Here is a 13,532-nt window from a genome sequence, read left to right on the forward strand (position 1 = left end):
ACATCATGGGGGTTCAGTAAGCTCCTTTGAGCTGCCGCATATGCTTTACTTTCACTTTAGATGTAGTGATCAGCTATGAACATTCTTTTTCAGTTTTGCAGTACTTTTTATAGTACAATGAATCATTACTAATTATAATTGTTCCCACATAAAACAAGCAGTAACATGGCCCTATAAAGTCATGGCTCTTAAAATGTGGGGGTTACTATGTCACAATGTGGAGAGCACTTGACATACTCAACATAATTTTGTGATCGCAATAAAAATGTATACTCTATGTTCTGTGCCACCTGAAAAGTCTCCACTGTCTCCTGTATCTGTAGCTTGTGAAACATGTTCCTAAGAAGATCTCTTGATACACTTAATTCTTCACATTACTAAATAATATGTTAAGACAGTAAAAGGCACTGAAAAAAAATCTGTCAATCCAATTTCATTAATATTACATAACCTCATTTATGTTTCAAGCTCTAAAATTTTGTTATATCCATGTAACTTTTATAATGACATTTCAAGTTGACCTTGTCAATGCATGAATATTTTCAGAAAGGAATCAAATTTTATTAATTATCTGTAAATATGTTTTTTCTATTTATGCCAATAGCTTGAATGTTATTAAAATTATTTGATTATTGATTTAAAAAAAGTATGTATTCAATGACATACATTCCTTTCAACACATTCATTTTCCTGTTTTCGTTCTCTCACATTCTTTACCAATTATACAAAAGATAACTGATTGATTAAAGGCAAATTTGGTAGTGGGACATTTTATGACCTTTGTGCTGCTCCAGGTTTTTAGACTAGACCAAATCTGCTACTGAAGACAGCTTGACGCTGGGCTTTAAAATGAGGTAGAACATAGTCTGCAAGTGAGACTGTAAAAACCTGCAATACTGATGAGAGTTTGAATCCAGAAGTCTGTCTGCTCCTTAAAAAAAGCGACATTGTAACTAGAGATGTCGCGAATTGTTCGCCGGCGAACAGTTCCCGGCGAATTTTGCATGTTCGCATCGCCGGGCGAACATTTGTGAAGTTCGATCCGCCCTCTATACTTTAACATTGCAGTAAACTTTGTCCCAGTGACTCAGAGTCAGCAGACAAATTACAGCCAATCAGCAGCAGTCCCTCCCTTCCAGACCCTCCTACCTCTTGCACGGACGCCATTTTAGCCTCATTCAGCATGCTGCAGGCTTAGGAAGTGGAGGGTTAGAGAAGCTGCTCCTGCTGTATAGGGGAAGCGATAGCTAGGTTGCTGCTAGGGGATGTATTCAGGGTCCAGTTTACTCCTAAAGCACTAGTTTAACATCTGCTTTAAGGACAGCACCCAAAAAGCCCTTTTTAGGGCTGAAAGATATCAGTCCTGGTTGGGAGGGAACCGCAGGTTAAAAGGGGTACTCCAGAATCAAACTTAAGTTCCTTCAAGAAACTAACTTCTACAGTATTCAAAGGGCTGAAAGATATCAGTCTGTTAATAATGCAACAGCTGGAGGCACGCCAGTTGGGAGGGAACCGCTGGTTAAAAGGCGTACTCCAGAATCAAACTTAAGTTCCTTCAAGCAACTAACTACTACAGTATTCAAAGGGCTGAAAGATATCAGTCTGTGTGTTTTGCAACAGCTGTAGGTACCCTGGTTGGGGATCACTGCTTAAAAGGGGAACTCCGCTGGCAAGCTTTTTTTCTTTAAAGCAACTAACTACTACAGTATTCAAAGGGCTGAAATATATCAGTCCGTGTGTTTTGCAACAGCTGGAGGCACCCTGGTTGGGGACCATTGCATAAAAGAAGAACTCCGCTGGCAAGTTTTTTTGCTCATTGTCACCCTAGTGCAAATCACATTAGGTGTGACAGTTGTGCAAATAAAAACAAAAAAAAACTTTTTTGTCTGTTAAATAAAATCATCCGTCACTGTTAGTTCACGTCACAGTTTCCATTTTTCCTGCCTGCAGGGCAAATTGTGTCAACCTAGTTCAAATCACATTAGGTGTGACAGTTGCGCAAATTTAAAAAAAAAATACCTTTTTTGGCTGTTAAATAAAATCAGTCGTCACTGTTAGTTCACATCACAGTTGCCATTTTTCTTGCCTGCAGGGCAAATTGTGTCACCCTAGTGCAAATCACATTAGGTGTGACACTTGTGTAAATTTAACCAAAAAAATGACAGGCAGAGGAAGGCCACCCCGCAGGGGCCGTCGTGGTGCTGGGATTCCCTTTGGCCCTAGAATGGCCAGTGTTCAGAGGCCACGTACCCTGAACCCTCAAAAATCTTAGGACTTATTTGACTGGCTATCACAAGACACCCAATCTACTACTAAAGTTTCCGCTCGAACCTTGATGCACCGTCCTTCTCCTCCTCTAGCTTAGCTTCGGGCACCTCTCATGCTACCACTTGCCCGCCTGCCGCCACCACCAACACTAGCACCACAGCAGCTTTACTTGATCCGTCAGAGGAGTTATTTACACATCAGTTTGAAGACATGAGTGATGTACAACCATTATTGCCAGAGGATGTAGTAAACAGGGATATGTCTCAGTCAGGCAGCATTACACACATGGACGTACGGTGTGATGATGATGTTGTACCCGCTGCTGCTTCGTTTCTTGAGGTGTCAGATAGCGGTGAAGGTGTTGATGATGACGATGTGTCCGTGGATGCCACGTGGGTCCCCACTAGAAGAGAAGAAGAGGGGAAAGTTCAGATGGGGAAACAGAGAGGAGGAGGAGACGAGTTGGAAGCAGGAGGAGGTCATCGCAAGGAGCTAGTGGCACAGTCAGACAGCATGCATCGGCACCCGGGGTCAGCCAGATGGGACGCCAATCAACGCATGCTGTTGCCACCACCAGAATGCCGTCATCGCAGAGCTCAGCAGTGTGGCATTTTTTTTTGTGTGTCTGTCTCTGACAACAGCGAGGCCATTTGCAACCGGTGCCAGGAGAAACTGAGTCATGGGAAGTCCAACACCCACCTAGGCATGACTGCTTTGCGAAGGCACATGATGTCACATCACAAACACCTATGGGATCAACACGTCAGTACAAGCAGCACACAAAGTCAAAGCCGCCATCCTCCTCCTGGTCCAGCATCTTCAGCCAGGTCAACCACTGCTGCCTTCCTTGCCCCCTCTCAACTATCCTCCTCTCCGTCTCTCGCCTTGAGCAGTTCCTGCTCATCTGCCCACAGTAAGGTGTCTGTCAAGGACTCGGAGATGTTTGAGTGCAAGAAGACAATTTCTCAAAGTCACCCCCTAGCCCGGCGTCTGACAGCTGGCTTGTCGGAACTGCTAGCCCGCCAGCTTTTACCATATAAGCTGGTGGAGTCTGAGGCCTTTAAGAAAATTTGTAGCCATCGGGACACCGCAGTGGAAGGTACCCGGCAGAATTTTTTTTGCACAAAAGGCAATCCCCAACCTTTACTCCATTGTTCAAAAGGAAATGATGGCATGTCTGGCATGGTCCATCTCACCAGGGGGGCAGGGGTCCATCTGACCACTGATACCTGGTCTGCAAAGCATGGTCAGGGCAGGTATATCACCTACACTGCGCATTGGGTACACCTGGTGACGGCTGCCAAGCATGGAATGCATGGCTCTGCAGAGGAGTTGGTGACACCACCACGACTTGCAGGTCGGCCTGCTGCTACCTCCTCTACTTCTCCTACTCCATCCTCTTCCATAACCTCCTCGGCCGAGTCCTCTTCCACTGCTGCGTCTTGCTCCACATCACCGGCTCCCCCCCCCCCCCAGCTCCACAGGGGCTATTCCACATCCCGGATACGGCAGTGTCACGCCATCTTGGGGTTGACTTGCCTCAAAGCGGAGAGTCACACCGCACCACCGTCCTGCATTCTAGAGTCTTCTGGACTTTATGATAATTGAAACTTAAATTTTCAAGAGTACTAACCATTACACAAAGGAACGCTTGTTGCGTGTGATTTTTTTAACTTAAATTACAAAAGTAAAATACAGAGAGGGAAAAACTCTGTTTCTTTATTTGATGAAAAATTTTATTTAGATAATAATTTCTTTGTCTGTTTCTCCATCCTGCATTATAGAGTCTTCTGGACTCTTGGACATGCACTTGTTCTTATATTTCAGCCGTGTGTACATGCCTAATTTTTCTGGCCTCTGGTGCTGCACTTTTTATGCTGCCGCAATTTTTCTGGGCGCTGCTACAGCTGCGGCTGCAACAATACCAAATTTTTGAGCCATGTGTACATGCCTAATTTTTCTGGTACTCTCTGCTGACATCTCTGTCCATTTTAGCAACCGTGCATACTAGATGTATGGTAAGGGTAGCATGGTGGTTCAGAGGTTAGCACTGCTGACTTGCAGCGCTGGGGCCTTGGGTTCAAATCCCACTATGTGCTGCCTAATATGGGGGAATCTATGTGCTGCCTAAAGGGAGGCTCTAACTATGTGCTGCCTAATATGGGGGAATCTAACTATGTGATGCCTAAAGGGGGCTAAAGCATGTTATTCCAAACCATTTAATAATAATAGGTGATTTATGCCCTTTATGGATTAAAACCAGACCCTGCAGACTCCTTTTCCATGGGAGTTTTGCATTGGATCCCACTCCGGCACACCAGTCCAGGTGTTAGTCCCCTTGAAACAACTTTTAAATCACTATTGTGGCCAGAAAGATTCCCTGTGGGTTTTAAAATTCGCCTGCCCATTGAAGTTAATAGAGGTTCGCCCGGTTCGCCGGTTCGCAAACTTTTGCGGAAGTTCGCGTTCGCGGTTCGCGAACCGAAAATTTTATGTTCGCGACATCACTAATTGTAACCTCTGTGACATATTTGCTGACAGTTATGTTGGGTGGCTGGTAATTTGTCACCTGTATAGACAGAGAAAACATTTGTATTTGTTTTTTTTACTGAACCAAAAAAGACAGAAGTCCTGTATAAACATTACTTTTGTGCCCATGTCTCGACTGCTATATTGCCTCTGTTTGACTGGAGCTAATCTTCATATATATATATATATATATATATATATATATATATATATATATATAGAAAGCAAAATCATCTGTAGTTGCAGTATCTTGTAATACTTTTTTATTGGACTAACAAGATTTTGTAGAGACAAACTTTCGGGATTCCTCCCTTTATCAAATCATAAGCATTTCTGAGCTCACAAGGAGAAAACACATGTTCTGTCTCACAAAATATGCATGGGTTAAAACAACATATGTGGAGAATGGACATTAAGTTGGGCCATAAATTGTATAGCTATAGGACGATAGACTACAGATAAGGGTGAGGGGGGGGGGGCTGGAGAGCACAGGTGAGAATGGTGGTTACGCTGGACAGAGGAGAAAGGACAATTTTACTACAGAACCATAGACGAAGATAAGACTTAGATAGGGGAGGGGGAGCAGGGGAGTGATGGTGTTAGAGCAGGGAGAGGGAAGACATGGGAGGGAAGACATGTCTCCCTGCTCTAACACCATCACACCCCTGCTCCCCCCCCCCTATCTAAGTCTTATCTTCAGTCTATGGTTCTGTAGTAAAATTGTCCTTTCTCCTCTGTCCAGCGTAACCACCATTCTCACCTCTGCTCTCCAGCCCCCCCCCCCCCCTCACCCTTATCTGTAGTCTATCGTTCTATCACTATACAATTTATGGCCCAACTTAATGTCCATTCTCCACATAAGTTTATTTAAAAACAACATAACAGGTATCTTTTCATTAATGTTCTGTTATATGTGAATAACGCAGTAGTACTGTATTTTGATGTTTTATGAAATGTCTGTAACACGACCCGCTGAAGCAATTTTGCGGGCATTTTTGTATATATAAGAAGGGAGCCTATCCCCGATCAGTATTGGATCTGACGAAGAGGGGGTCTCCGCCCCTCGAAACGCGTTATCCCTTGGAAATACTTGTACAAATAAATATCTCTTTGCTTCACGAGATACTCGACTGTGTGGATGAATATTCTACATTTCTACATTGAAAAGGAGCGCTTCTCAGCACCGCATTTTTTCGGATCATAGATCCCACCTTTCTTCCTCACTAATCAGACGTCCAGAACCAGCTCCCGAGACGACCAGGTGCCAGCAGCCCTTTCACTATTACGTGCTTCCCAGGGATCTGGGACCAAAGCCTACAACAGTGTTGTGTTTGGAACACAACACCCCATGTGAGCATACTAAAACCTGTTCACCTACATATATATTCCTAATATCACAGAATCATGGCACATTAGTGCACCTTTTCTTCTGTTTTCTTTTTCATATATCTGAGTCCTTATGAATGGTAAACGTCACTCCATGAGGAGTATATTGTCTACGAGAAATGTCTAAGGCTTTGACATATGAAACCCGTTTAATAGATATAAGAGAGTAAAGTTGTAAGTTTAATGGATAACAATTTTAGAGGAAGGGAATCGTTGTCATCCCAAGATATAAATAAATCAAGAAGTGTGTTGACATCCCATGTGGACTGATACTTAGATAGAGGAGGACGTTTGAAGTGTATGCCTATAAACAGTTTAAAAACTAACAGATGTTTACCTATGGGGAGAGAATCAATAGGTTTGTGAAAGAAAAATATAGCAGAACGATAGAAATTTAGAGTGCATTATGCTTTACCAGAATCTAAAGATGCAGATATGGAGTTTAACCTGTTTAGGACCCAAGACGTATGCATACGTCTTGGGACCCTGGTACTTAAGGACACAGGTATATGCATACGTCCTAAGTCATTCTGGTCTCCGCGCTCGCCGGGCAGAGATCGGAACGGCATGCCTGCTGAAATCGTTCAGCAGGCATGCCGTTCAAATGCAGAGGGGGGTCCCGGGACCCCCACATGTCGGCGATCGGCGCAGATGGCAAGCGAATTCACGCCAGCGATCTGCGCCTATTCCAGTCATTCGGGTCAATTGTGACCCGATAACCTGGTAATAAAAGGTGATCGGCGGTGTACGATACACCGCCAATCACCAGCCGTTGCTGGGGAGAGGTGACAATACTGTCACCTCCCCAGCAACGCTGCTATTGGCCGCGATCGTCCGGCCAATAGCAGTGCAGCCGAGGAGGGGTTAACGGCTCCTTCTCCCCGCTCTGCGCGCTGAGTTCAGTCAATGGGCAGAGCGGGAAGATAAGGACCGGGATCCCCCCTCGGAGCATTGGAGACCCTCAGGACCCCATTAGATCAGGGTGAGCTTTTTCCTGGGCAGGTAGGGAATCAAAACGAAAGTAAAAGTGAAAAAAACTGTAAACAAAAAAAAAAGTAACCCCCCCTGACCCCCTAATAGGTCCCCAAGGGTCCGCTGTCACCTGATCCATGATACCCCGGGCCCTATTAGGAGTTCAGAGTGCTGCGAGTGCCACCCATTTTTTTTTTTGGCCGCAGCTTTTTTTTTCCTGTAAGTTTACACCACACACTACACACTTCCTCCGCCACTGCCCCACGCCCGCCAATGTAGAAAAATGGAGATTACTTTTTTTTGGCTACTTTTTTGTGTTCATCTTCGTCCTCCTCATCATCTAGCAGTGATGATGAGTCCCCTGTAAGGCGGCAGAGACGCCGCCAGGTGAGGCCACGCACCCCCCATGAGAGTGACCCAGTGGCCGACACTAGTACGAGTGGCAATGCCGCTCGTAATAGGAGTCCGGCCCCCCAGACAAGAGCACTGGAGCCCCATTCAGATGACCCTGTCTGGAGCCCCCCAGGGAGTTATCAGCCACGGATTCCTGAGTTTATTGGCGACTCAGGAATCCGGATTGACCATGCTGGATTCACTGATCTAGACTTTAAGTTTTTTTTCAGTGACAGCCTGGTCAATCACATGGTGGAGCAAACAAACTTGTATGCCCAGCAGTTCATTGCCCACCACCCCAATTCGTTTTTGGCCAGGTCCAATGAATGGTATGCCATTGATGCAGCGGAAATGAGGACATTTTGGGGCCTCACGCTGCATATGGACCTGGTCAAAAAACCAAGTGCTCTTCAGTACTGGAGCAGGGACTTCCTCTATCAGACCCCGCTTTACAGTATGGCGATGACACGGAAGCGGTTTGAGGCGATTTGGAAATGCCTGCATTATGCAGATAATGCGTCATGTCCGCCCCAAGGTGATCCCGCCCATGACTGGCTTTACAAAGTGAGGCCGGTCATCGATCACTTTGGGGCCAAATTTTTGGAGGCCTACGTACAGCTCAGGGACTTCTCTGTAGATGAGTCTCTCCAGTTTTAAGGGGAGACTCATCTTCCGCCAGTATATTCACTCGAAGCGGGCGCGGTATGGCATGAAACTCTGCAAACTTTGCGAGAGTACCTCCGGGTACACTTTCAAGTTTAGAGTATATGAGGGACGAGATTTCCGTATTGAACCCCCAGAATGTCCCCCCACTCTGGGTGTTAGCGGGAAAATCGTTTGGGACCTTAAGCACCCATTGCTGGAAAAGGGTTTCCACGTGTACGTGGATAACTTTTATACCAGCATCCCTCTGTTCAAATCCCTTTCCGCCAGATCCACGTCCTCTTGTGGGACTGTACTGAGGAACCAGAGAAGCCTCCCTCTAAAATTTGGTCCAGACGCCTATCCCCAAGGGTGAGTCCCGTGCCCTGACCCATGATAACCTGTTGTTGATCAGATATAAGGATAAGAGGGATGTCCTTATACTCACCACTATTCATGGGAACGGCAGCACCCCTGTCCCTGTGGGCGGTACCGTGGGACCGGTCCTCAAACCCAATTGTATTCTGGACTACAATCGGTATATGGGGGGGAGTTGATCTCTCAGATCAAGTCCTCAAGCCACATAACGCCATGTGGAAAACACGGGCATGGTACAAAAAAGATGTGGTCTACATGGTACAGGTTGCCATGTACAATGCTTTTGTACTATTGTCGAGGAGTGTCCCTTCTTAGGCCTCAAATGTGAGTGACTGCTGCTGTTCAATTTGTGTGGGGAGTGTCGACGTAAGGAAAGAATACCACACAGGCGTTTGGTATAATCTCCTTTCTCAACCAAGAAAGTTCTGCATTTATTAAAGAAGTACTTTGTTATATATGATTATCAAAAGTGGCGGTTGTCAATCACATAAAAAAAAATTATCTTGTCACGTCTTGATTGGTTATCTGAATCCATATACCTATATAAGCGTAAGCATTTATTTTTAAGCATTTGTTCAATCATAGTCATATGAGATTATAGGGTAGAGTTCCTGTTTTATTTTGAAGATTACAGATGTTTCCGCTATTTTGCATCAATTGCATTTTCCTCAGAATGACTTCATTTGGACTCCCACTTGTTTCATTGTTACATCTTCCTCTTTGGAACACCATAAATCTTCTTTCTTGCTTCTTGAATAATATCCAGAAAGCAGGTTCAAATCTTGGTTACAAGCAAACAGCTAAGCTGATATATCTGAAAAGACTAAATGTTTTTCTGCAGCATACGATTAGTACTGAGATATATATATATATATATATATATATATATATATATATATATATATATATATAATTTTTGATATATTGATCAGCAATCAGAATCATTGTAATCACAACACTATCCCAGTAAGCTGGCAACACAGGGACATTCCTCCAGTACCAATAAGAAGTCCTAAGGTTCCTTTGCTGACCGGGAAAGATCAGGCCGGACTTTCCAAGGGTCTGGAGTTATAGGCGCCAGGATCGTCCCAGGCCAACACTTTCCAGGTGTGATACCCCCCCACTGGAAAGAAGGGACAAACCCAGAAAAAATGCAGAGAGTGTTTCAGGAAGGGGATTCGGAAGGACACCACATATCAATGTGACACTTGCATAAACTGCTTCAGGGAGCATCACACTTCCATGAAGCCCTAAATTTTCCCTTTTTATATTAAGTTTCCATAATTTGACCAATGTACCAAGTCCAGAGTACATTCCAAATTTTTAACCCCATAAATCTCTGCCCCAAAAACCTAAAAAAAAAAAAACAAACTGATGTGGGTGTTTTTTTCAAAAATGGGTCATAGGTCACTGAGTCATTATCATCAGGGACTTTTTTATGTTGCCTCAAATGCACAGCGCTCTCTCCACCTGAGCGGGTGCACATTTGAGGCAACAGGTTAGGGACGGCCACACACATCACATTCCCAGAATGATGATTCAGAGCATAGGCTTTGAGGCGGGCATATTTTTTTTTTTTAGTTTTGGCTATGCTCTGGGTCATCATTCTGGGAATATATATTTTTTATTATAATTTTCTGGCCCACTGTACCCCATATTACGGGCCTCTGTACCCCGCCTGTATACCCCAGTTACGGCCTGTTGTCCCCCATAGTCTTCCCCTATTTTAGGGCTCAGTGCTCTCCCATTAACACTCCTAGGGGGGGGGGGGGGGGTCCCACGTCCTGGCTCCATATGAAGCTTAAGGCCCCTGACTGCCCTCCCACTGCAGCAAGAACTGTGCTGTGCATCCGTCGAGCCATTATCATCAAAAAATAAGGTATGTCCTTACTCCAAAGAAATGTATTTACAAATTGTGGGGGGTCTTTTCTGCCATTAACCCTTGTAAAAATTAAAACTTTTGGGGAAAACTCACATTTTAGAGAAAAAAACAAATTTTTTTTTTACATATGCAAAAGTCGTGAAACCCCTGTGGGATATTAAGGCTTACTTTACCCCTTGTTACGTTCCTCAAGGGGTCTAGTTTCCAAAATGGTATGCCATGTGTTTTTTTTTTTTGCTGTCCTGGCACCATAGGGGCTTCCTAAATGCGACATGTCCCCCCATTTCAGCAAAGTTTGCAAATGTGACTCCTTCTCTTCTGAGCATTGTAGCGTCCCTGCATTGTAGGTCCACTTATGGGGTACTTCCATATTCAGAAGAGATGGGGTTACACATTTTGGGGGGGTCTTTTCTGCTATTAACCCTTGCAAAAATGTGGAATTTGGGGGGAAACCCACATTTTTGTGAAAAAATAATTTTTACATATGCAAAAGTCTTGAATCCCCTGTGGGGTATTAAGGCTCACTTTATTCCTTGTTACATTCCCCAAGGGGTCTAGTTTCCAAAATGGTATATCATGTGTTTGTTTTTTTTTTGCTGTCCTGGAACCATAGGAGCTTCCTAAATGCGATATGCCCATAGTGGGGAGTGGGGGGTTTGCTGTTCTGAAAAACCATTTCAGAAAAACGTACTCTCCAAAATCCCCTTGTCGCTCCTTCGCTTCTGAGCCCTCTACTGCGCCCGCCGAACAATTTACATAGACATATGAGGTATGTCCTTACTCGAGAGAAATTGGGCTACAAAAATAAGTATACATTTTCTCCTTTTACCACTTGTAAAAATTAAAAAATTGGGTTTACAAGAACATGTGAGTGTAAAAAATGAAGATTGTGAATTTTCTCCTTCACTTTGCTGCTATTCCTGTGAAACACCTAAAGGGTTAAAATGCTGAATGAATGTCATTTTGAATACTTTGGGGGGTGCAGTTTTTATAATGGGGTCATTTGTGGGGTATTTCTAATATGAAGACCCTTCAAATCCACTTCAAACCTGAACTGGTCACTGAAAAATTGTGAGTTTGAAAATTTTGTGAAAAATTGGAAAATTGATGCTGAACTTTGAAGCCCTCTGGTGTCTTCCAAAAGTAAAAACATGTCAATTTTATGATTCAAACAAAAAGTAGACATATTGGAAATGTGAATAAAAAAAAATTGGAATATTTATTTTCCTTACAAGCAGAGAGCTTCAAAGTTAGACAAATGCAAAATGTTAAAATTTTTCATCAAAGTTTGGGATTTTTCACCAAGAAAGGATGCAAGTTACCACAAAATGTTACCACTATGTTAATGTAGAATATGTCACGAAAAAACAATCTCGGAATCAGAATGATAAATGAAAGCATCCCAGAGTTATTAATGTTTAAAGTGACAGTGGTCAGATGTTCAAAAAATGGCCAGGCCCTAAGGTGTAAAATGGCTGGGTCTTTAAGGGGTTAATATGTGAGGGATAGATGCTCAAAAGGGATCCAAATCCCGTTGTGAGCACCAATCAGTCCAAAATTTCCAGGCTGATTATTAGTCAGATGTTCAAAAAATGGTCAGATGTTCAAAAAATGGCCAGGCCCTAAGGTGTAAAATGGCTGGGTCTTTAAGGGGTTAATATGTGAGGGATAGATGCTCAAAAGGGATCCAAATCCCGTTGTGAGCACCAATCAGTCCAAAATTTCCAGGCTGATTATTAAGCGGTCATTGTACCTGTAGCCCAGGCATCAGAAAAGATATCCTTAGTTGATTGAGAATAGTGTTGAGCGGCATAGGCCATATTCGAATTCGCGAATATTCGCGAATATATGGACGAATATTCGTCATATATTCGCAAATATTCGCATATTCGTAATATTCTCGTTTTATTTTCGTATATGCAAAAATGCGCATATGCGAAAATTAACATATCACACAAGCTGGAAGCAGAGAGGGATGATCACTGTGATGTGTACTGTGAAAAAAAAAACGAATATTCGTAATTACGAATATATAGCGCTATATTCGCGAAATTCGCGAATTCGCGAATATGCGATATTCGCGAATAATATTCAAATTGCTAATATTTGCGAGCAACACTAATTGAGAAAAGATTGAATCAAATGTGTTTGACCTGAGTTCAGCCAAGCAACTGGAGGAAGTTGATATGATAGGATTAAAGGATGAGTATTCCTCAATGGGTCCAGAAGAAGGTTCTGGAAGTCCGGAAGAATTCTCAGAATGTCTATCAACATCCCCAGGATTTGTGGAAACCAGGATTGGGTTGGCCACCAAGGAGTTATCAATACTATGGTTGATTTCTGAATGGATACTTGGAGGAGAACTCTGGGAATAAGAGTGAAGGGGGGACCCGCTGCTTCTGGGTCATGACACCAACTGAAGAATAGAGGGAGTTGACGATTTAGACGAGATGCGAATAGGTCCAAATGTAAGGGACCCCACAGAAGATTGAGTTGGTGAAAAACAGATGGCTCTAGTTTCCAATCGCTGGAATCAACTACATAACAAGAGTTAAAATCTACTCCAGTATCGGAAAGACCTGGGTTATACTCCGCTTTTAGAGTAATATTTCTGTCCAGGCAAAAATGCCAAAGATCTTTGGCAATATTGGCAAGGAATACTGATTTTGTTCCTCCCAGCAGATTTATGTATTGGACTGCTGAATTATTGTCCATACAAATCAGATTGCAAATGTAAAATAACTTTTTCGCATAGCTTTTTAAAGCAAAGAAGCCTGCGAGGAGTTCCAATCAGTTGATGTGGAGCTGAGATTCTGAAGGGGACCATTTGCCACCTGTCGAAAGAGAACCGTAACGAGCTCCCCAACCGTTGAGGCTGGCATTTGATTCTAAAATCAAATCTGGATTGGAATTGAAGATTGCCTTGTGTTCCATTCATGAATATGATGAAGCCACCAGAGGAGTTCTTCCTTGGCTTCTGATGATAGACACATTTTATCTGAGTATCCTAAACCCTCTCTTAGGTGTTGAATCTTTAATCTTTGGAGAGCTCTGTAATGTAGTGGGTCTGGGAATAAAGTGT

Source organism: Hyla sarda, chromosome 7 (assembly GCF_029499605.1).
Source record: "Hyla sarda isolate aHylSar1 chromosome 7, aHylSar1.hap1, whole genome shotgun sequence".
NCBI classification, from domain to species: Eukaryota; Metazoa; Chordata; class Amphibia; order Anura; family Hylidae; genus Hyla; species Hyla sarda.